Genomic DNA, 23,929 nt, shown 5'->3' on the forward strand with positions numbered 1-23,929 from the left:
TCATAGCACTGAAATAACTATCTGAATTGCATTTGCCAATTACAGTTCTCTATTTACATATCCATGCCATTTGTCTGTTAGAACCCTACGTTTCTCAGACACACATTTCCCTCAGATCATGAACTATAAAAATTATCTCAATGATATTTTGAAATGATAATGCTTGCTCACTAGTTACAGATTGTGTCTTTCCATTTATAAAAGAGAAGCATGTTTACGTTCTGATAAACTTATGGCATTACTCCTGCATCCAAGGGAGATTGAATGGTAACACTCAGTTGATCTACCAGCCTCAAGATTTGTTCTATAAGTCAAGCTCACATATCCCATCCAGAATGAGAAAATTTGAATCATTGTTTTGAATTTCAATAAAAGAATATTGAATTGAAAGGCGTTGGCTGGAGCTATTTGTACAGTGAATGCGATGGATGTCAGTCTCCGTGGATCATAAATGTGTCACTGGAGGGTTTGTCTCTTCTATTAATTAAGGAAACGCTTCAATGTGTTATCCCAGTGTGGTGGAAACATCACCAACCGCACTAACAGGGATCAGCAGCTTGAGAGACAGGGGGAGAGGAGATCAGATTCTGAGGACATTAGACTGGAATGTTCCAATCATGGATCAGAATCTGAGAACATTAGACTGGAATGTTACAACAGACAGGAGTTTATCCTTGTATCTTTATCATCTTTCTCAGTCTTGGATATCATCAGCATCACGGATCGAAGATATCCTTTGGATTATTCAAGGCAGTTACTATCCCATCCTCGCTATAGTTGGTGTTCCTGGTAAGTCATTCCATCTGACCATTAAACTGAGTTGAACTTAATTGCTGTTCACATGCAAATTTTAGAATTTGAAAGTCATCATTTTCAGATACAGTCAAAAATAGCATTCCTTGCAAATTATAACTCTGAAATTACTATTCACAACTTATTCAACAATGCACGAGGAGAAACCAGACTGTTATTAATCTCTATAATTTTTTTTCTCTATTCAGATTTCCATTTCTACATATTCTCCCCACTCACTAATCCTGCCCTAGACCACTATCAGGACATTTCAGTCTCCTTCTCAGCCTCAGTGCAACTGCTGAATAATTCATCATTTGTGCCTTTGCTAAATCCAGACATAACCGTATCAATTCCCTTCTAACTATACTTCCGTCACAAAATATTTGAACTTGAGATGGTTAATTTGTCCTCTCCACAGAATCTGTCAGATGGACATGCAGAGCATGTTGGTCAAGTCATTGACTTATAATTGAGAGGCACAGAATACTATTCTTTTGGTGTCTCATGAAGGAAGTTGATGGAATGCAAATGAAATCATCACCACTTGTTTTAAACAGAAACCTATCTGTCTGCCTCATGTCCTGTAGAAATGTCAATGGGTTATCCTTCCCTGGTCAGGTCTCGGTGCGACTGCAAACCAACAGCGATGTAATTTACTCTTTACGGTTCTGTGGGACAGTTGATCCAGCTACTCAGTTCAGAATCGGCATAACATGCTGGTCTGACCAGGGCTGCACACATCCCGTGAGAGCAGAACAAAAGAAAAGACAGCTCCCTTCCTCTGCCTGATTTCCATGTTCCTGCAAATCATTTCCATTCAGGTACGTGACCAATCCATTTTTCGAATGAATTCTTTCTGCTTGATTCTGCCTCCGAGAGTGATATTCATCTCCATGGGCATCTCTGGTAATGACTTTATTGTCGCTGACGTACAGATGTAAGTAAGTTCTAAATTCTGCTTCATGCGCAGTGTAGAGGGAAGGACTGGCTTTTTACGGCACAAGAAAGAAGCTGAGACAGCTAAGTGGGGGGGATCAGAATCAGTGCAATCAACCCTGAGAGTATTGTTGAGATCGTATTTGGGGCATGGTTGACAGAGTTTCTCTCTTTTATAAGAAATCATCGTCATGGCAGAAAGAGTGTAATGGAGTTTCACCAGACTCATTATCGGGATGATTGTCGCTTCCGATGTGCATGAGGATTAATCTGTAGCGCTTTGAGGGGATAAGAGGTGATTGCATTGAACCTTAAGGGGATAGACAGTCACTCATTAGATTCCAAGCAGACACTGATACGATAATAAATTCCATGGCATTTTTATTACTTGGTTTAAATGATTCTCGATCGTTTAAAAGCCTCTGGGAACGTCCCTCTCAACCCATGCCAGTCCCCATTTCGATTGAGAAAGAGGGAGGGAGAGAGCGTGTCAGTATTTGACTAACCTCCCCCACATTATGAACGTCATGTTATCTACAATCACGACAGGAGCCACAATACCTTCATGCTAAAACAGTTAACTGTTTCCATCACCTTCTGAACTCCATGGAGAACATGGGTCTCTCTTCTCGGTGATGGAAGATGCCTCTTTGAGACTTGGCAAAAAACATCTGGCTTCCTTCCTCGCTGCCGGCAAACCACATTAAAGTATCATGTGTTGCACAGGCAATGGAGCCACGAGGAACATCGTCAGCTGTCTATGAGTGCAATCCCTGCTCCATTGGTTATTCAGATTGGTGCATCAATGACACCCTCCTGTTCCTGTATAAGTGTCTTGAGGGGCTGAATGGCCTCTTACTGGTTCCATAGTTTCAAGGGTCTGATTGGGCTCTGCCTGTTCCTGTTTAACATCTCAATGTACTGACCAGACCGCTTCTCTTCCTGGTGAACAGGCAGCAGGATTGAATGTGCTGCCACTCTTCTTGTTCAGTCATTTCGATGGGCAGAATGGTTTCCACATATCCGTGTTACCAGCTTGAGGTGCAGAATGAGCTCCTCTTTCAACTGTGGAAATATGCAATGTCTGGCCGTGGTATTACATGAATGAGACCAATACTTTAACAGCACAAACCTAACTGCTGTCCAGGTCTTGCTGCACATGGACACAGAGAGTGGTTCAGGAGCTGAGGAGTGACAAAATGTTCTGAACATTGTGTGATCTTCAGTTACCACCCCGCCTCAGATCTCATGATAGATGGGCGGTGCCAGGGGTTCGGGTGCGTAGATGTCGATGTCGAAGCTGAAGATGTCTGTACTGAGGACATTAACCTGAGGATCTCCTGAAGAGATGATCCGGGACTGATAGGATTGTGAGCCATAGCCCACATACATCTTCCTTTGTGCTTTGAAAGACCCCAACCAGTGGGAGGTTACACCTAATTCCCATTCAGCTCAAATAAATAGGCGATTCCGATGACATTCTCAGTCAAATACTGCCTTGATATCAATGCCATGTGCTCTTTCCTGAGCCCCTGTATTCATCTCTTGTTCATATCAATAGGAGACAGCGTATTTGCAGGGAATGCTGTCCTCTCACAGAGGGTAATCACTGTCAGTAATTGTCTGGGCTAGAGAGTTAAGGGAGCTACGTCACTGAAACTATTTATAGAGGAGGTAGATGAGTAGTTGACCTGTCAGACAGCTGAGAGGCAGTAAAGAGGAGTTAATGTTTACAGTAGATCAGCCATTATTGTGTACAATGGCTTGACTGTCCGAATTATCTGCTCCTTTTCGTTATGTTCTCATTTTCTTTAATTGGAAAGTAAATAGTTGTCATTTTCCTGGATTTTCTGTTATTGAATGTTGCAATCAGAGAGAGCAACGCATTTTTGAATCACCTCTGAGTGAGGTATGGGGGCTTTATTCCTGATGAATCTTGGTCTAGTCCATGACCAACAAATGAAGCAAAAGATTTAAAGAGACCAGAGACATCTTTCGAAGCCAGCCTGCATTTCCAAATAACATTTTTCAATCCGTACCATTCTGTGTATTACAGTTGTGAGGGATTGAGTGAGAGCCTGTGTTACTGTATGCCAGGTATTTGGAGCAAGTGACCCGCATCTGCTCCTTGCAAAAGCTGTGAGGGGCTGAATGGGACACAGAAGCATCGGACCGAGGAGCAGGAGTTGGTCGTGAGACACTTTGTCACTGCTCCACCACGCACCAAGTTCTGATGATCGTCTCAGCAACAGTTTTCTGTCTGTGTACCATTTTCCTACATTCGTTTGCCTATCAAATGTTTAACATACACAATTTTTAGTAAATGGAAACATCCATGCTTCACAAATTTCCGGGGAAGGGAATGCCCACTTTAACAGCCCTTTGAGAATCTCTTGTTCATGTTCTGACCAATGTTCGAGGGTCACTAATGTCTTTTCCCATACCTCCTGGTGAAAGCAAATTTCAACTGTAACCCGTTTAGTCATGTGCCAATGATATAGGTCTCAGACTAGGTAATTTCCTAGAAAGGTGTGAGACACATAAAGTTGAATCCTGAACAAATGCTAAAATGATAGGGTGTCCCAAATGTTTTTTTCTGCCATTGACGTTATTCCACTCATACAAATGTCTGGTAATGGGATTTCTTCCCGTCACAGTTGGATTTGGCTGAATTCCCTTTGCTTCGGGCAGTGGAGAAATTCCTTTGAATCCTCATCAGGAATCCTCCACGAGAGGTAAAGATGACTCAGGGATTTTCTGCTCTTACAAATCGTTTTCAGCCAGAACAAAGTCAGAGACAGAGAGAGTAATTGGCTGCTGTTTCTGAGGCAGGGAATATTTTTCTCCCTCCCTGTGTGGAAAAAAACAATAATATCAACTGAACACCAAACTGGGCCATGTGTAATCTCCATGAACATGCTCTGGAATGGATGACAATGGACTGTATGCTGTATGCAACATCATTGCTGTTGTTATGCACAGTGTCTTTCATTAGCAAGAAATAAAGTGCCCGCTTTATAATTTGATGACATGTTTATATGTGTCTGTTTAATTTTTAAAAATGGGTTAATCTCTTAATCATATTTGTGATAATGTCAATATATCTCATTCGTTAAAAAAAATTCTCCATCCTTAGCATCCTTAAGAAGAGAAAATAAGAATCCAGCTGATACACTTTTCTGAAAACCGTGGTTCAATAAGATTTCTCATTTAAGACCTAAACAGATAATCCCCGATAACAAAGAGCTTTCATTTCAGGAATGATTAAAGGGAAGCATCTTTGAAAATCTTTGAAGGGAATTAAGGTTGGAATTATTCTGTAAAGTCCTCAACGATTTGAACGACTTAATTCTATATTACTGTGTAACTCTTTTGAGGGGCAGAATAGTCTCCTCACATCTGATTGCAACGATCCTGTGTGGCTAAATGGGGTGGTCCCCTACCCTGTAACAGACTCAAGGGGTGGATAGAGGGAAGAACACCTAAGGTAGGGGCAGATGTATATCTCTGTAACAGCATCGAGGGATAAATTGAGGGAACAGCACATAGGGTAGGGGCGGCAGTTGGCCATTCAGCTGAATCATTCAGAATGCTCATGGCAGATCCGATTATTATTTGTGGTATTCATCAATGGTGTATCTGTGAATATGGACGAGGGTTGGGGGTCAAGGGCAGAGGAGCGGGAAGTGGAGGACATGCAGTGGAGAGTATCGTCGATCAGTATACATTTCTGAAAGGAAATCATACTTCATAACTTGGGAATTCTTGAAGAGTATTTGGAAGAATATATTCAAGTTGAAAGTTAAAGTTGGGTTCATCTTCAATGAAAGGAATCAGAATATCGATGCAATAAGATGCTGAAGTAGTTTCATAGTGTATTAGTGAGACTTTACCTGGAATATTGCGTACAGAGTTGGTGAGCCTGTACCTGGAGTACTGTGCAAAGTTTTGGTGACCTAATCTGAGAAAGAATATATTGACCACAGAGGAAGTGCAATGGACATTCTTCAGATTTGTCCTTCAGATGGCGAGTATGTCTGATGCAGAAACTCGGCAAGCATTCTCTCGGGTTTCCAAGAATGAGAGGTGGTCGCAGTGAAATTTAGAAAATTCTCTAAACATATGACAAGGTAATAATAAACAGAATGTTGTTCTGGCTGTCTACTCTACATTTAAGGCAAATAATGGTAGGTTATGAGACAGGCCATTTAGACTGCAATAAGAAGGAAATTCTTCGCTCGGACAGGATTGACTAATATAGGGGCATGGAAAGCTGCTGGCATGGCATGTTTAGGGAGAATCCCCAGGTGCTCAGCAAGTGTGTCAAGTGGAACAGAATAACCAGGTAATAGGTAGGAATCATTAGTGACTTGCCAAGTTGCATCTAAATCAACTTTAATGGTAGGAGCCATTGGGTGAGGGTAGAAGCCTGTTTGTGTGACTGGAGGCCGGTGTCCAATGGTATAGGACGGCGAGCAGTGTTCTGTCCCTTATTATTTGTGATTCGGAGGTGCCAGTGATGGATTGGGGTGGCCAAAGTTAAAAACCACACAACACCAGGTTTATTCGGTGGTTCGAGCTTTCAAAGCGCACAACCACCTGATGAAGAAACAGCGCTTCGAAAGCTAATGCCTTGGAATAAACCTGTTGGGCTATAACCTGATGATGTATGTTCTATAATCTTATTATTTGTGGTATTCATAAATGGTGTATCTGTGAATATGGACGAGGGGTGGGGAGAATGTGATAACTAAGTTTGTGTTTGATACAGCGAATGACCGGGTGGTTGACAGTGAGGAGGAAGGATTTATGTTACAGGAAGATACAGATGGACAGATCAATGGCAGATGGAATGTAACCCTGATAAATATGAGGTGATGCACTTTGGATGAAGAAGCCAGACAGTTATTACTCATGTGAATGGCAGCACACTAGGGAGATCAGAGGTAGCTTCTCCACACATCCCTGAATGTGATTGGACAGGTTGATCTCCAAGTTGAGAAAGTAAAGGGGAGCGTAAGCATAGCCTTTATTTTTCGAGGCACAGATTATCAGAGCTATGCGGAGCTTTGGTGAGGCCAAGATGTAATACTGTGTGTAGTTCTGAGACCTACATTACAGGAAGGATGTCATTGCATTGGACGGGGTGCAGAGGAGATTCACCAGGATGTTCCCTTGGTTGTTGCATATCAGCTATGGAGGGAGGCTGGATAAGCTCGGTTTGTTCAGTTTGGAGCAGAAAATCCGAAAGGGAATGTGATTCAGAAGGAAAAGATTATGAGGGATGTGGTCATTGTGGATAGACAGCAGTTGTTTCTTTAAGTCAGAGGGAGAAGAACAAGGGGGAGCACACTCTTAAAGTGAAGGCTTTGGGATTTCGAAAGGACTTTGAGGATTGATTTTATCCAGAGGGTTTTGGGTTCTGGAATGCACTACCAGAGAGGAAGTTATCACGGGTAACCTAACAACTGTTACAAAGCACTTGGACGACCTCTTGAAGTGTCATAACATTCCCACTTATGGGGCTCGTGTAGAAAGGTAGGACTAATGTCGACCGTGCTGTATTTATGACGGTGAAGAATCTATGCTTCTACGAGTGTATGGTTGCGCAAGGTCAATCATTGAGAAACTTAAGGCAGGAATCGATGGGTTTCAGAACTCTCTATATGCACAAGGGTAATAAAAATGAACATGTCATATCTTCAAAAAATACGTCAATTGCATAATTAAGGGGGAAAAGTGCAGCTTTGTTGCAGTCTGAATCCACATAATGAAGAATGGAGAACAGGGAAATGACAGAACTATGCAGCAAATATTTCAGTTATGTCCTCACAGAAGGAAACAAAACAAAAACAAAACAATCTTTCCAGCAATAATAGGCAAGTTTAATCTGGTGAGAGAGAAAAAGGGAATAGAATGAAATTAGCAAATAAACGTTATGGAGAAAGTATTTTAACTGAAAGTGATGAGCTGAGACAAAGGCAACAAAAATTTATCAAATGGGAATCATATTTGAGAAAATGACTTTTAGCAAAACTGTGGAGAAGCAATCAATGTAATATGAGTGAATTTCAGAACGATTTTTGCTAAAGCCTCAAGCCTACTATACAAATTCGAATCCTATGGGACTGGGGCTAATAGAAGGGCATGATTTTAGTATGGGAGAGATAACAGGAAACAGGCAGTAGGAATAAATCGGTAATTGTTTTGAACAGAGGACTCGGGGATATAGCAGGATTCAGTGCTTGGGCTCTAGTTATTTCAAATACACAACAAACTTTTGTTAGAGGGAATCAAATGGAATATTTCCAATCCTGCTGACGGCACTAATCAATGTCGGATTGCGAGTGGGTGAGGAGGTTTAAAAATGCTCCAAGGTGACTGAGGCCACTGGAGTGTCTGTGCAAATACGGGGCAATGAAGAGCAATGTGATTACATGTGACGTTGTGCCCTTTGATGGGAAAAAGAGAACAGCAGCCTACCATTTGAAAAATTTGGAAAATATTACCCTATAAAGGGATTTTATGCTTCTCTTTGTTTCATTCTTCACCGACCTCCGCCGTCCATACAGGGCAGTGAGTTCTGAATCAGAACAAAATACTGGGAATGGCATTGGGACCAGTGTACATAGACCCACCAGTGGGGTATCTGTAAGATTGAAAAGGATATGGATCTCCTTGTACACTAGACACTTTTAGTAATTTTTGCAGGAACAGAAAGCATTTAGGAAGGTAAATGCTGTGTTGATCTTCATTTCAGGGGGATTTGAGTCCAGGAGGAAGGACGTGTCACTGCAACTGTACAGGGTCTTGGTAAGACCCCATCGCGAACATTGTGCTGTATTGTGTGCAGTTTTCGTCTCCGTACCTAATAAAGGACAAACCTGACATTGAGGTAGAATAGCGAAAGATAACCAGACTGATCTCTGGGATGACAGGCTTGTTGTGGGAGTAAAGTTTGGGACAACTGTGCCTGTATTCCTTGGATTATAGGAAAACGAGTGGAGATCTCAGTGAAATGTAAAAACCTCTGACAAGGCGCGACAGATTAGAAGCAGGGATGATAATTTTGAGCCATTTCAGAGACCATTGAACAGTTTATCACATATCTGAACGTCGAGAGTCACTTTTAGCCCAGACCAGGAAACCACGGGAGATTCACTTCCTGAAAGTTCATTGGTGAAGCAAATAACTGTTTATAATCGACATTGGCTTCAGGGTAACTATTACTGGTACTAAGTTTTACATCTCGATATTTTATTAATTGTTTTTAACTTCCACCAGCTGCCAGAGCATTAGCATGGTGTGGATTAGTATTCCAATGACATTTCCACAGCAGCAACATCTCCACATGGGGACCTAATTGAAACTACACTGAGCAGGTTATTTCTGTGCTGCTTGAAATCTCTGTCAAAAAGAACTCCAACCAATTTGACTGTAGTGATGGGACTGAGGGGAAGGTCATTGGTCAGATTGTAATTATAGAGTAAAAAGTGAGGTCTGCAGATGCTGGAGATCAGAGCTGATGAATGGGTCTGGCCCGAAACGTCGAATTTCCTGTTCCTTGGATGCTGCCTAACCTGCTGCGCTTTAACCAGATTGTAATTATACTCCTCTTAGGGGACTGGACATAGCTGAGCAATTTTCCACATTGCCACGGAGATGGAGCTGGAACAAAACAGCTTCCCCAGGGACACAGCTTGCTGTGCAGCACAACTTTTCAGTCCTATTGCAGGAATGGCGTCAGGGCCCATTGCCTTTGTCGTAATATACTGTGTTCAACTGTTCCTTCATGTCACGTGCAGTGAATAAAATTGATTGAAAGGTGGCATCTGTGATGCTGTCAGCACCATGATGAGAGTGATATGGATAATTGACTCAACACTTCTGCCTGAGGATGGTGTAGGTACTACATCCTTGTCTTTTACACTGATATGCAGGACTGTTCCATTATTTAGGATGGGGATGTTTGTGCAGCCCTTTCCTTCGTCATTTGTTTCATCATCCATCACCATTTATGACTGAATGTGGCAGAACTGCAGGGCTTCAATCAGATCTGTTGGTCAAGAAGGTAGCTTTAATGGGTTAGCCTGAGGTTTAAGTTCACGTAGTTCTGACCCTGCCACGTTTACCCATACTCGCCACTGAATCATAGATCGTGTTGATGATCATGGCAGCCCGAGGAGATTATCCCTGGCAAAACGTTACAGGTTGTGGTTGAATGCAGGTCTGCTTCTCCTGCTGCTGTGGTTACAGCACTACATGAATACGCAGTTTTGAGCTTCAATATCGGCAGTGCAATTCTGCTGTCTGTCCCTTAGTTAACATCGAGACCCATTCATCCATCAGTCCTCTACTCAGTGACCTACTCTCGTTTCTAATGTGCTAATACTTTCATTTTCAAATCCTCGTTCGGATGAGGGTCTCTCCCCGGGTCATGCTTTCAATCTGACACATTCCGCAAAAACATTTAACTAATTTTAATTCAATTATTTAATTAATCTGTAGTTTTCCTTCAGTAAAGCCATCTTCTGTGTTTGAGAGGAATGTGTTTCGCTCTGTTTCTCGCCCTGACCATGATTAAGAGTTCTGTAATGCCAGTGATGCCAGACTTATGTAATTTCAGAGCCAATGAATTATCTGGATTCCCAATCATCTTCACCATCTTGTATGTTTCCTCTTTTGGTTTGATACCTTCTCACTCATAGCTGCCTTGTCGACCCATTAGTATTTCGCATCTCCTTTGGGATGAATTTCTGATATCCTCCAAATTATCCCCAGAAACTCTTGCCACTGCTGCTCCATGGTCTTCCCTGTTCGGCTCCCCTACCAATTAACTCTGGCCAGCTGGTCCCACATGTCTTTGCACTTACACTATTCACTTTTAATCACATTACACCGAGAAGAGAGCAATAGACATAAACTGAAAGAAAGAGTTTTGAGAGATGGGACACGAAGTATAATTGAGGGATTTGTTAAAGAGTTAAAAAGAGAGAACGGGAGACAGAATGTAGATGTGGAGATAAGAAAAGTGAGAAAACTAGATTATCGAAAGAGGTAGATGTACATCCCTCAATGTTTTGGCAATTCCTGTGTGCTGTGATCCTTTGTACAGTGCATTTACAACAGAGTAATATGTTCAAATGCTGCGTCTGATGCCAGAATTTTTCGCTCCAATAACATGACAGACAGTAACTTTGGAAAGAACCCAGCAGGGTAATATATTGAATTCCTGATAGAAAGGGGATTAACTGAAATAAGTTGGGACACTATAAGCAAGATTTATAACACATATTCTGAAAAGAATGAGAGACAAGAGTAGGGAATCCCAGAAAAGGGAGAACGTGGAGAGAAGGGGAATATATCACTTCAGATGAGGATCAAATTATGCGTTAATGCTATATAAATGTTTTTCGTTAATTGTGTCTCCGGTTGTCATTCAGAATGTGTTGTACACATATGAACAATCTTCCTTATCTGAACGCACACTGATTAAACAATGTATATGAAATCGTTTTCCCTCCATTTCAAACTGTCCTGTTGTCTTCCTACCAGGATACATGAACACCAACTGGCCACCAAAAGTCATGGCCCACTATCACTACTTTCCGTACATACAAACAAGGAAGAACACTACTTTGACTGGGACTACACACACATCCTAGGAAACAAAGACACGCACGAAATTTCTGAGAGGCATGTCCTTCTAAACAGAAGTGCATTAATAAAAACATCAACTTAGATCCTATCTACCTTCCCTTGAAAAAAAAAACTGGAAATTACATCATCCAACTTAAGAAAGCAAAACCTATAAATAGAGAGGTGGGGCATACCACCAGTGTGTCACTGGAGACTCTCACTTATAATGTTACCTAGTCATGGTGACGAAACATCTGAAAATAAACCTTCCAGCTCAGCAAGTTAACTTACATATTGATAAATTGATATTTTTCCTTTAATAGTGGAATTTGGGACTACTTTGTCACTTATGTTTAAACAGAGTATGAGGTGACGTGAGCTTTTCTAGGTGTGTGGTTTTAATTAACAGAGGGTATCTACATTAACATCATATTGGTTTGAGGGCCTGTCTAATGGAGTTTGGACAGATTTGAACAGATTTGGGGTGCAAAAGTACCCGGCAGATTCCATCAATTGGCAGTTAGTGACCTAGACCTTCAACTAAGACAGATGAGAAAATTCATTTAATTTTGTTTCCTTGTGGTTGGTAAAATTAGAAGAAATGGCTTTTAACATTTCAAAAGAGATTCTGGGGTTTGGAGATGATTCCCAAATTTTCCAAGAAGGTGTAGAAAGACAAATGAAGGCCAGACGTTTAGAATTCACAAGTAGATTAGAATTGTGTTTCACCAGGGACTAAGGTAAAGCAGAAATTGTAATAAAGTTGGTCAAGCAGTTTGGTATATCAGAGAAACAGGCAATTGCAGGCGAGTTGGAAAAACTTAAATTGCGCATGTGGCAACAGGAGTTTGAAGATAAAGAAAGAGACTGAAAAAGAGAGAAGAACGAGAAAGAGAAAGATAGGAAAAGGAGAAGTAGAATTTGATATTCACAAGTTTGGAATTAAGTAACAGAGAAAATTAGCAGGTTAAAAATGAAGGGAGAACGTGGAGATATATACAACTATCTTAATATATTGCCATATTTCGGTGAGGAAAATGTCAAAACCTTTTTTATTATATTTGCAATATTGGCTTGGCAGGTGGCGTGTACAGTGAACTTGTGGGTAATGATGGTTCAGACTAACCTGGTGTGCACAGCTTGAAAGATATGTGCGGTGCTGTCGCATGAGGGAGCAAGAGATTATGAATATGTCAAACAGGCTATTTTGAGTGCATATGAATTTGACTAGAAGCATATAGACAACTGTTCAGGAATATAGAGATGGAACCAGGTCAGGTTGATGTTGAGTTTGAAAGAAGTAGGCACAGTCATTTTGAGAAGTTGGTTCAGGCCTTAAAAATGGACAAGACCCATGAGGCCCGAAGAGAGATTATTCTGCCTGAGGAGTTTAAAGACTCACATTCAGCGATTATAAGAATTCATGTGAATGAATAGAAAGTTTAAGAAATGAGAAGCACGGCAGAAATGGCAGGTAAATATGCATTGTTGCATGAGATGAAATTTAGCTTCTGGGAGGATTTTCATCCTATGATGGATAGAAATTGGGAGAAGGGGAGATCCTACAGTGCAAAACATAGAGTATAGCACACCGGCAATACTTTACCACAGGTGGAAAAAAAGCCCAACGGGGTTGAAAGGTGGTGAAATGCCTCACGTGTTCTCACTGTAAGGGAGTGGAACACATAAAATTACAATGGTTTATGAAGGACACCTGGAAAAGGCGTTTTTACTGCAGTACGCTGGGACAGACAGTGCTGGGCAATGAAGAAAGACACTTTGGAAAAAGATGTGGTAAAAGAGATTAACCCAGTGGCATTAGTGAACCTAGAAAAGGAGACCCCAAGTGCAGCTGAGGAGCTGCAGGAGAGTGCACAGTCGAGACAATGGTTGGGTATGGAGTCAGTGCCTGATCTCCATAAAGAATTCACCTCTGTGGATAATGTTTACTAAGAAAAAAACGGGGTGGGGGGTGGGGGAGGAAGATAAGAAGTTATAATTTTGTGAGCTAAAGGATCTGTTCAGTGTCTAATAGTTGAGAAGTGAGGAGCCGGAAAGGCACAACAGTTCAGTCAGCATCTGAAAAGCAGGACAATCGACATATCAGGAATAAACCCATCGTCAGGAATGTGGCCGGAGGACAAGGAGGCTGAAAGATAAATAGGAGAGTAGGAGATGGGCTGGTAGGAGGGTCACTGGGATGGCGATAAGAAGATGTAGGTGGAAGTGATAATGATATGTCTAAGTGGAGGGAGGAGTGGATAGGTGGGAAGGAAAATGGACAATTAAGACAGTTCAAGAGGGCAGTGCTAATTTGAAAGGTTGGATCTGGGATGAGGTTGGGGAAGGGGAGATTTGGAAATTTGTAAAGATGACGTTGATGCTGTATAGTTTGACGGTTCCAGCTGCCCGACCACCTATCCACTTCACCCTCCTCTCCGATCCATTTCCATCACCACCCCACCTGCATCTACCCTTCGCCTTCAAAGCTCCCTTGCACCCAGTTCCACGCCACCCTCCTATTTAATTTACTACCCCCTTCGCTCTCATTTAACCCCACTATCCTAATGAAGGATTTGTGCCTGAAACGTCAAGTCTTCTGCCCCTCGGATGCTGCCGACCTGCTGTGCTTTTCCAGCCCCACACTTTCCACCTCGGATCTCCAGCATCTGCAATCCTCACTTTCCCTCCGCCTCTAATACTAAGAGATGCAAGTATTTTCACTCAATGAGTGACAGGGTGTCCGTTCCAGGAAAACAGTTTGTTCTTGTGAAGGATTTAGCTGGATTCAAGGTGGGAGAGGAACCCCTTGTGATGGAAAAGTCAAAGGAAGACTAGGGACCTGGGGAATTAAAATAAAAATATCCAAGGACTTTTTCAGAATGTGTAGTAACATGATCCACTGTCATAAGTTACAGCAGGAAGGATAAATGACAGAAAAAAATCAAAGTAGTTGATGTTCTGTGAACTCACACCTTGACTGATGTAACGATGCAGAAAATTTGTATATATTGTACACAGGCACACACACACACACGGAATCAGAATATATTGGCGAACGTTATTAAAGATAGAATCCTAAAATTAAAATGGACACCACGACACATTAGTGCAGAAGGGAAATGGACTGAGGTGCACCAGATTGTGTTATCGGTAGCATACAGTGTTACAGGTAGCACGTAAACCTAGGCGGTCACCTAGGTGTACAGACTCAGGCTAAGGTACAGAAGCATTTCTAGTGGCCTGGAATGCACAAGGACATGGTTATTTTTTGTTGTACATGTCATACATGTCAAATGGTAGATAGGTAACAGGCAGTAATAATACCAGCACTTTAGTTGCCAATTCCTGTATTCAAAGAACCTTTCATATGGGTTATGATTAATTGTGGAGCTCCCATTTCTAAAATAAAAGTGGAAACTAACATCTGCTGACCATAATGGATGTGTCTGCCAGATTTCCAGGGATAATTCCATTATGGAGTGTTAAGGTAAAAGGGGAGGTGGAGGAGTTGGTAGCTTTCTTGGCTCACTGTGGACTACGCAGTGTGATTCAGTCAGACGAAGGGTAAAATTTTACCACTCAGCTGTTTAAGGAAGTCATGGATAGCTTCAGCATACAGCAATTTAAATCAAGTGTGTCCCATCCTGAATCACAGGGAGCCTTGAAAAGTTGGCATTAGACATTGAAGACAATGTTAACAGCGCACTGTCAGAATTACTCGAATGACTAGAATAAAGGCATCTCCTCGTATTTTTTGCCATCGGAGATGCCCCAAATAAATCTACTCACTTTACTTCCTTTGAGTAAATATTCGTGCATGAAGTGAGAGGTCCTTTGAAATTAAGTAAATATAAATTGACAGGACCAAATTCGGAAACCTCACACTTGGATTATGTATCTGAGGTGAGGGAGAAATTAGATGGAGTAGGTGAGTTAGCGAAACAGCACCCGAAGAAGGCACAGCATAGAATGAAGCAGGTGGCAGATAAAAACTCTTAAACTTTGACGATTTTCCGTGGGGATGACGTATTAGTATTGTCACGGATAGGAAATCCCTTCAAAGCTAGATTTAGAGGTCCTTTTCAAATTAAAATAAATGTTGAGTCAGTTAAACTATCGGTTAAAGATAGAGGATATGACAGAAAAGTGTTAGAGTATGTCACGTGAATGAATAATGCTCGAGACACATTGATGACTCCGGAACTAAGTTATGGACAGATGAATAAATTGTGCCAGTTATCTGTATGATGTCATGATCTTGAGAAAGTGATTGAAAGCCCACATGTTACAGTTGGCAGAGCATTTTGAACGATTTCAAGAAGCAAACTTGGTAATAAATTTAAGGAAATAGAATTCACGAAGGCAGAGGGGGTGTTTTTGGGACATTACACTGGATATGAAAAGTTGACCCCATGGAACATAAGGAATTTCCACAAACATCCTCAAAGAAAGTGGTGATTCGATTTTTGGAACTGAATGGACTCGATCGGAACTTTCTTCCAATCTTCATCAGCGTATTGGCAGCCCTGATGGGTGTACGAACGAGAACAGAGAATTGTGGTGGACAAAACAATACAGGGAACCATTTGTGGATTATAAAACAGGATTAATCATCGCACCAGTTTTAAATGGACCAAATGTTTTGAAACCCTTTGAAAATTGTGTTTGATGCGAGGGATACAGGGTTTGGAAATATACTGATACAGAAAGATGATGATAGAATTGAATGGCCAATTGGCTACTTGTTGAAAAAACTCAATATCCAACAGGAAAAAATGCAAAATCTCCATTATTGAACAAGGAAGATTGAGTGTCATACAAGTTTAAGTTTCGTACTGACATGACAATATTTTAATGTTTATATGACAAACAAATTATCGGAGATGGATGTGGACAACAACGACGTTCTTCTCGCATTTTTTTGGAATATGTAAAGAACAGAATATGAGAATATTTCGTTGGGGTCTTATGTTACAGACTTTAAACTTACAACATGTACATACTGTGCGTCGTATAAATGTGATAGCAGATGTGTTATCACGGATTTAAAGGAAATGTGTAGATAAAATTTGACTTATTCCAGTGTTATATATGTTTACAGAATTAATATGAATGGTATAACTGAGATTAATACTTTTGCATTTCATAATAATGGGATTAAGAATTAAAGGAAAAGAAATTAAGCCATTTTTTCATTTTGACGGTTCAGTTTATTTCTGAAGAAGGGAGGTGTTATGATGCCAAAAACATGTCTGGTGACTTTAAGACAGAACGGATTGTGCTGAATAGAAAGTAAAGCCAAAGATGCCAGCTAAAGGTCAGGCTGTTCCAAATGTCACGATCCGCTGGGAAATGGATACCTGTGTTTTGGTTGCTGTTTTGGCAACAATTCAACTACACCCAAAGAGTTTAAAGAACGCTTAACATACCAGAAGCCAACGAAATTCGATATTATTGTTTGGACAACTGGAAAATATGAGATTTGTTTTAACATGGAAAGTATATTAACCCAGCATTTCAAACACTAGACAGAGAGCCACTGCCATCCAACAGCACAGTAACTGCTGTAGATCAGGAGTGCTAACTGGTCATCTAAAATACTCTCTATCAAAGGTACATGTTCATTTCAAACGGACTTGCAGTAAAAAAAAGATTGACACATGGAGATCAGCAGCTGGAAGAGTGAACACAGCGGGGAAAATAGACTGTGTGGTCTTGAGATTGTAATGTTTAATATGTGGGTTGTTGGAACAGCATCATTTTCTAGAGTTGGAGTCAGATAGTAAGTAGTTAGCAAAAGTGTGGCTTGTATTTGTGAATAGTTGTTGTTTAGTGTTCAATATTAAAATTAAGAAATACATTTGATAATTTTTCTTAATAGTGGAATGTAGGAGATCTGCGACACTCATATTTTAACAGATTACGAGGTGAGGCGAGCTTTTCAGGGTGTTTAAATTTAACAAACAGAGGGGTTTGACTCCACCTTGGAATTGTCCATCCACACTAACCCCATTTCCCTGCAGTTGGCCCATATCCTTCCAGCCCTTTCCCATCCGCATATTTATCCAATTACTTTTGAAATGTTTTTTAATGTAACCCCCTCAACCACATCTGCTGGCAGCTCATCCACGTATGAGCCCTCTGTGTAAAGAAGTGGCCTCTCAGGTTCCTTTTATTCCTTCCCCTCTAACCTTAAACTGATCCCCTCGAGTCCTCGATTCTCTAAAGTGTGGAAAAAGACTGAGAACATTCACCCTATCCATACCTCTCATGATCTTATACAGCTCCACAGGCTCCCCGACCCCTCAGGTTCCTACACTATAAAGAAAAGGTCCTAGCTTGTCCAACTTCTCCCTATATCTCAGACCACTGAGTCCTGGCAACGTCCTTGTAAATTTCTTCTGCGCTCTTTCTAATTTAATAAGATCCTCCCTATAACAAATGTGACAAAACTGAACAGAACATTCCAAGTGTGGCCTTAGCAAAGTCCTATGTAACCACAACAAAAAATCCCAACTTCTAAACTCAATGTGCTGCCTGATGAAGGCCAGTGTGCCAAATGCCTTTTGCACTGCCCTGTCTACTTGTGACCCCATTCTCAGAGAACCGTGCACCTGAACGCCAAGGTCTCTCTGCCCACTACACCATGTAAGGCGCTCGCATTCACCATGAAACTACTACCTTGATTTGAGTTTCCAAAATGCAAGACCTCACACATATATATTAAATTCCATTTGACATTTCTCTGCCCAGTTCTTCACCTGACTAAGGTCCTGCTGCAATTTCTGATAAACTTCCTCACTGATCAAGCTACCAATAACTTTAGTGTCATCTGCAAACTTACTAATCATGCCTTGCACATTCTCAACCAAATCATAGATAACAAACCGCTATGGACCCAGCCGCCAGTCTGACAAGCATCCTTCGACAAACCCCTCTGCTTCCTACCATCAAGCCAACTGTGAATCCAATTGCCAGTTCCCCCAGCATTCCACGCGATGTACCCTTACAGAGAAGCCTGCCATGTGGAAACTTATCAAAGGCCTTACTGAAATCCCTAGAGACTACATTTACCGCTCTGCCCTCATCAACCTTCTTGGTCCTTAATCAAAGAACTCTAACAAATTTGGGAAGCATGATGTCCCACTCTCAAGTCTGTGCTGACCGGTCCCAATCAAACCCTGTGTAAGTAATGGGTGCAGTCAATGGTATGCTGTCCTTCATTGCAGGATGATTCGAGTACATAAGTAAAGCCATCTTCCTGCTGTTGTAGAGCCTTGCTGAGAGAACTTCAGGGCACTCTGTACAGATTTGATCTCCTTTGTAAGGAATGATCTCCTTAGCACAGACACGGGTGTTGGCATCATGAGAATAAAGTGAATAAGCTGAGTGTTTAATCTGTAGAGCTGTGAGAGAAGACGAAATGGCAATGCTGAAACACGAGGAGTTGCAGCGTTAACTTATTTCCAAAAGAGACATTGATAGGGTGATATATTCTATACCTGAACAAGGATTGACTGGTTTCATTTATTGGCATGTGTACCTCAGGACAGGGAAACACTTTATTTCTGAGCAGTGGAGGCAGATCATAGTAAGCATGGCCAGACAGATCATCGGGTGGAAATAAACTTGGACAGAGTAAGGCATTACAGGTTACACTGAACGTGACGTGAACTAGACAAGATCAACATGAACAAGATCAGCATTATTTGAACTTAGAGAGTTCATTCATCAGTCAAACGTGGCTTTCCGAATAGTTTATATGCCTTAATTAACTCTCCCCACATTATTGTGCAGTCGGAGTGTGAACCGATATTGAAAGTCATGTTGATCACAATCCTCAACAGCAGCTGCAATACCTTCCTTCTGAAACAGGTAGATTTTCCCAACAGCTTCCGCCATACATAGAAAACACCAGGCTGGCTTCTAGGAAATGAAATATGCCTTCTTGAGACTTCACACAAGTCATATGGCTTCCCTGCTCACCGCGAGAAAAGCACGTTAAAGTCCCACATGTGTATCATGAGCAACGGAGCCAGAAGGAAAAAAATGGAGGAGTCTGTCTGTGCCGCTTCTGCTCCACTTGTTCATCATGTTACCGCATCGATTAGGAGACACTTAAGACTGCCGATGCTGGAGACCAGAGGACAGAGTTGATTGCTGGAAAAGCACAGCAAGTCAGGCAGTAACTTTAAAGCAGGAGAATCGACTTTTGGGGTATAAGACATTAATCATGGATCAGCATAAATCACGTCATTCTGCCCCGTGTAAGTGCATTGAGTTGGAAATAGCCTCCTACTGTTCCTGTGTATATGTCTCAAGGGACTGACTGGCTTCTTCGTCGTTCAATTGGACAGGGCCAAGGGCCTGACTGGGTTAGCCATAATTCCTGTTTGACAGTTCGATGTGCTGACAAGTGTGACAATGCTGCAACTTTAATAGGTTATTTTGTCCTTGTTTATTTTAAGAGAGAAATTGAACGATTGTTACCAAGTTGGCTAGTTCAGACCACTTGAGTAAACAGCTAGCAAGGCCTTAGGTTAATTTTAATGCAGCCTGAATGGGTGTGGCCAGCTCTCACACATTAGGATCTCTGGGTTTTGGTTTCTCAGTAACATCAAAAATTATAGGGGTCTCCACAGAGTTGGATGCGTCAGTGAATGTTTCCTGGTTGCAACTCTCTCTGAAGTTTCTCTTGATGCTGTTTTCAGTTCCTGGATTGGGGAAATATTTGTGACATTCTGTGTCTGAATTTTCTTTTTTGCCAAAGACTGTGTTTACTGGTATTTCATATGTTGGAATAGTTCAATAGTAATAGCTCCTAATTCTATTACTCCGATAAGTTATCCAATAGAACTACGTAATTCTAAATTCCTCTTTCTTTGGTTTTATTTCATCTTTCGTGCTTAAATAAGTGGTGTGTTGCTTACCACCGAGTAGTTTGACCAGTCACATTGCATCTGGAACAGAAACTTTACATTTCCTTTAAAATAAGAGAACATTAGAGTCTAGGCTACTGACTTCAAATATTTTCTAGGGGCTCTGGTGTGGTCCATCACACGATAATCCTTCTCTTCCTGAGTAATAAGCTGGAGGCACTGAATGGGTTGTCCCTCTTCTCCACCAATAGTGTCAATGGGCTCAATAGATTCCTCATATTCCTGTGAAACCAGCGTTAGGTGCTGAATGAATTCTTATTTTTCTTTGGCAGTGCGAAGTGTCAGGCAGTGCTGTTACATAAATGTTACGAACCCTTTAACAGCACAAGTCTCAATGGAGTCTGGGTCTTGCTGCACACGTACACAGGTTGGTTCAGGAGCTGATGGGGGACAAAATGTTCTGAACATTGTGTGTAAGAAACAAAGCTCACTCACTGCAATAATTTCAGTCTGAGACAAGATCTGAATCAATAGTACCCTTTATTTCAAACTTTCAAGTGGGGGTGATGTTCACAAGGCAGGGACAAAATACACTGAATTCAACAAATACTCGATATTTATATAATTTGGTTCCTACATTTTTTTCCTTTTTCATTGTTTCCCTACCCCTGGTTTACATCCTCCAATTCGCTAACACCAGTACCCTTCCTCCTGTTTATCTCGTGTTTTATCCGGTCTTGTCTGTGACAAAAATGCTTATTCTTGTTCTAAAGGCCATTGACCTCCTCCTGCTGTGGGTACATCCTTGCCTAACCATTATTTACTCCCTCCATCTGTGCTGCCCTTCACAGCATTTTACCACTAAGCCCTTTTAATTGTGGTTTGTTCCTCTGTTTCTGTAAAAGTGGGAAACAGATGTTTATACCAATTGTTTATACAGGCATATTGAGTTTAACTGTCTGTCTTCACAGCATCTTTCCATTGTTTTACTGTCCCGTTTCTTTCTTGCATACATTTTTAGCTAATACAAAAAAACTCATGCATCTCCTCCACACAGCCCCGACCCCTGCCGACCCAGCCCCTGGCCGAAACAACCACACACCAATGTGAGTTCATTCACCTTGTATCAGAAATTATAATTGCAGAATTGCAGAAGTAACACCAATCCACCTATATCCCACAAATTTCCCCTTTTTCTTTCTTTACCATTTGTGACCTTCTGCATTTTTCTTTTAAGCATCGCCCCTGAAATTCGCAAGCATCATTCCGCAGATTTCATCCATTTTGGTCTCACTCATCTCTTCAATACTTAGTTGATAAAGTTCTTCTGTTTGAGTGCCTTTTAAGGGCATTTCTTTCATTAAGGCTGTCTCAATCAGTCTTTGGGTGAGCCCTCATGTACAGGGCATGACACAACAGCCAATGGCTACCAATACCCCGACTGCTACTATCCGGGAGGTAAGGATGGAAACTATCACCCCTTCCATCTTCCAAACCAGGATTCAAGCCGTCCCGTGAGAAATGTGTCTACTCCTGAATTCTCAGCCAGTTCCTTGGCTCACATACTCAATCCCCTTAAGGCCCGAGTAATTGAACCATCAGGTGCAGTGTTATTAGGAATAAAGGTACAACAGCTTCCTCCTAATATCACACACGCACCCTTTTTCTGTGAAAATCATATCAAGGGCCATTCTGTTTTCTCTTGCCATCCTACTGTTGCATCAAGCTGTTCTGATATTCCTTTAACCCCATGTCTTGTATAATTTATAAATCGCTGTTGATTATAGGAAGTGTAATTTATCCAATCTACATTTTTATTAATAGTTACCCACCAAAAGAGAGCTGACTCAAAACCTGCTGCAATCTGTTTACGAGCATTGAATTCAACAGGTAACCCCCCCCCCCCCCCCCCTCCAGGACTCCAACCGAGTCGAGATGCATCCTGTCATCGAACGAAGTGTCAAACAGTGATCTCTTATCCCTTCCCCATTTCCCAACTATCTTTTCCTTCTCAAATGCCAGGGTAAATGGAATTGCCGATTGTACAATTGCACATATCCCTTGCCAATCCGAAGGTAGAATGGGTGCAAATATTTTGCCTCCACAGTACCACCACAGATCCGCTCGGGGAACCTTTAGTGCTGAGTAGTTCCCTCCTTTCTACACTTCAGGAACATTTTTAATCACTTTACACAATTTCTGCTCCCCTAAATCTCTAGACCGACTTGTACCTCGTCTACACACACACAAAGTGTGATTTCCAACTGCAGCGGAAAATGTGGGGGGAACTTTTGCATCTTTCTTCTCCAAGGGAGGGAACATCAGAGATAGGGAGGTACAATTCCTATCATTCCATGCAGTCTCATCCTGATACATGGCTATCATATATTTCATGCACTGCCTGTCTCACGTCCACCCGAGCGGAAAGGGAACCACCTGGGCCACTGACCTACCAGAGGCACATGCATAGCAATTGCTTTTGTTCAGACTTTTTACAGTATACTTTACCCATTCAACCCAGGCATTTGCATCCGCGTACCCAGTTTCTATTTCGATAGTCTGTTTCAAGTCCTTTACCTCTATAACTTTTAATTCTTTAGGATCAGCGGGAGGGTTGAAAGGTTGTATCTCATTATCCAGTAATTCCGCCAGTTTTCCCTGTCCTATGCAAATTCGAAAACAACAGCCCACGAAATGTTTCATTTCTGTCCCAAACGTTTCATTGAATTGTATCTCATAGGTGCCCCCACACCCCACCCAAAAAGAAATTGCATCGATGCATGTGGTTTTATTTATTGTCAGGTACATTAGGTTACTCTTTTTATCGTGATAATCGCGAGCTGGTTGAAAGAGAGTCCTGTGTACTGTGACGAGACCATTATATCAAGTACCATCCCCAAGGCCATCGCCATAGGACTTAAGATGTATCTCTGAGCTGTAGTACTGTCTCTGATTATCTACATCCCCACAATTTACTGAGCTGCATGCACCAGCGTCTATTACTTGTAGATTATCAGACTCAGGAACCGTTAATAATACATATGAAAATGATATTTGACAAAATCCCAATACTAAGAGGGCTGACATCATAACTCTAAGCATTCCCAGTACTTTAAACATCATGCTGAAGCACAAAAAGACTTAATATGCAATCCTACAGAAATAATCCCATGCTCGAGTCGCCACTGTATAATCAGTACCTCAAAGTTTCATTAGTCTGAGTTTCAGCGGTTCTTGCATTGATTCGGCTGTCCAGACTTCTTCCTCAACTGGAGATTCCACTGGCCCTTTGATCCGAGTGCAGTGAGTCCAGCCTTTCTCCGCCGTCATTATTGCCATTTCGGTAGTCAAAATAGCCTGATACGACCCTTCCCAGTCCGACTGCAATTTAGTCTCTGTCCATACTTTTACTCAGACCCAATCTCCCGGCCGGATGGGGTGAACGGTGAATTCAAGGGGTGGAGTCTGTGCCAATAAACCCTGTTTCCTGAGGAAAGACAAAGGGGAGGACAAGCCCTGTATATACTTCTTTAAGAACAAATCTTTAGTTTCGGGAATTAGCAATTCTCCATTCGTTTCCAAATAAGGTAATCCAAATAAGATTTCACAGGGGGATAGTCCCAAATCTTTCCATGGGGCTGTTCGTACTCGCAATGGAGCTATAGGGAAACATTTGG

The sequence above is a fragment of the Hemiscyllium ocellatum genome, chromosome 13 (assembly GCF_020745735.1).
Source record: "Hemiscyllium ocellatum isolate sHemOce1 chromosome 13, sHemOce1.pat.X.cur, whole genome shotgun sequence".
Classification (NCBI taxonomy): domain Eukaryota; kingdom Metazoa; phylum Chordata; class Chondrichthyes; order Orectolobiformes; family Hemiscylliidae; genus Hemiscyllium; species Hemiscyllium ocellatum.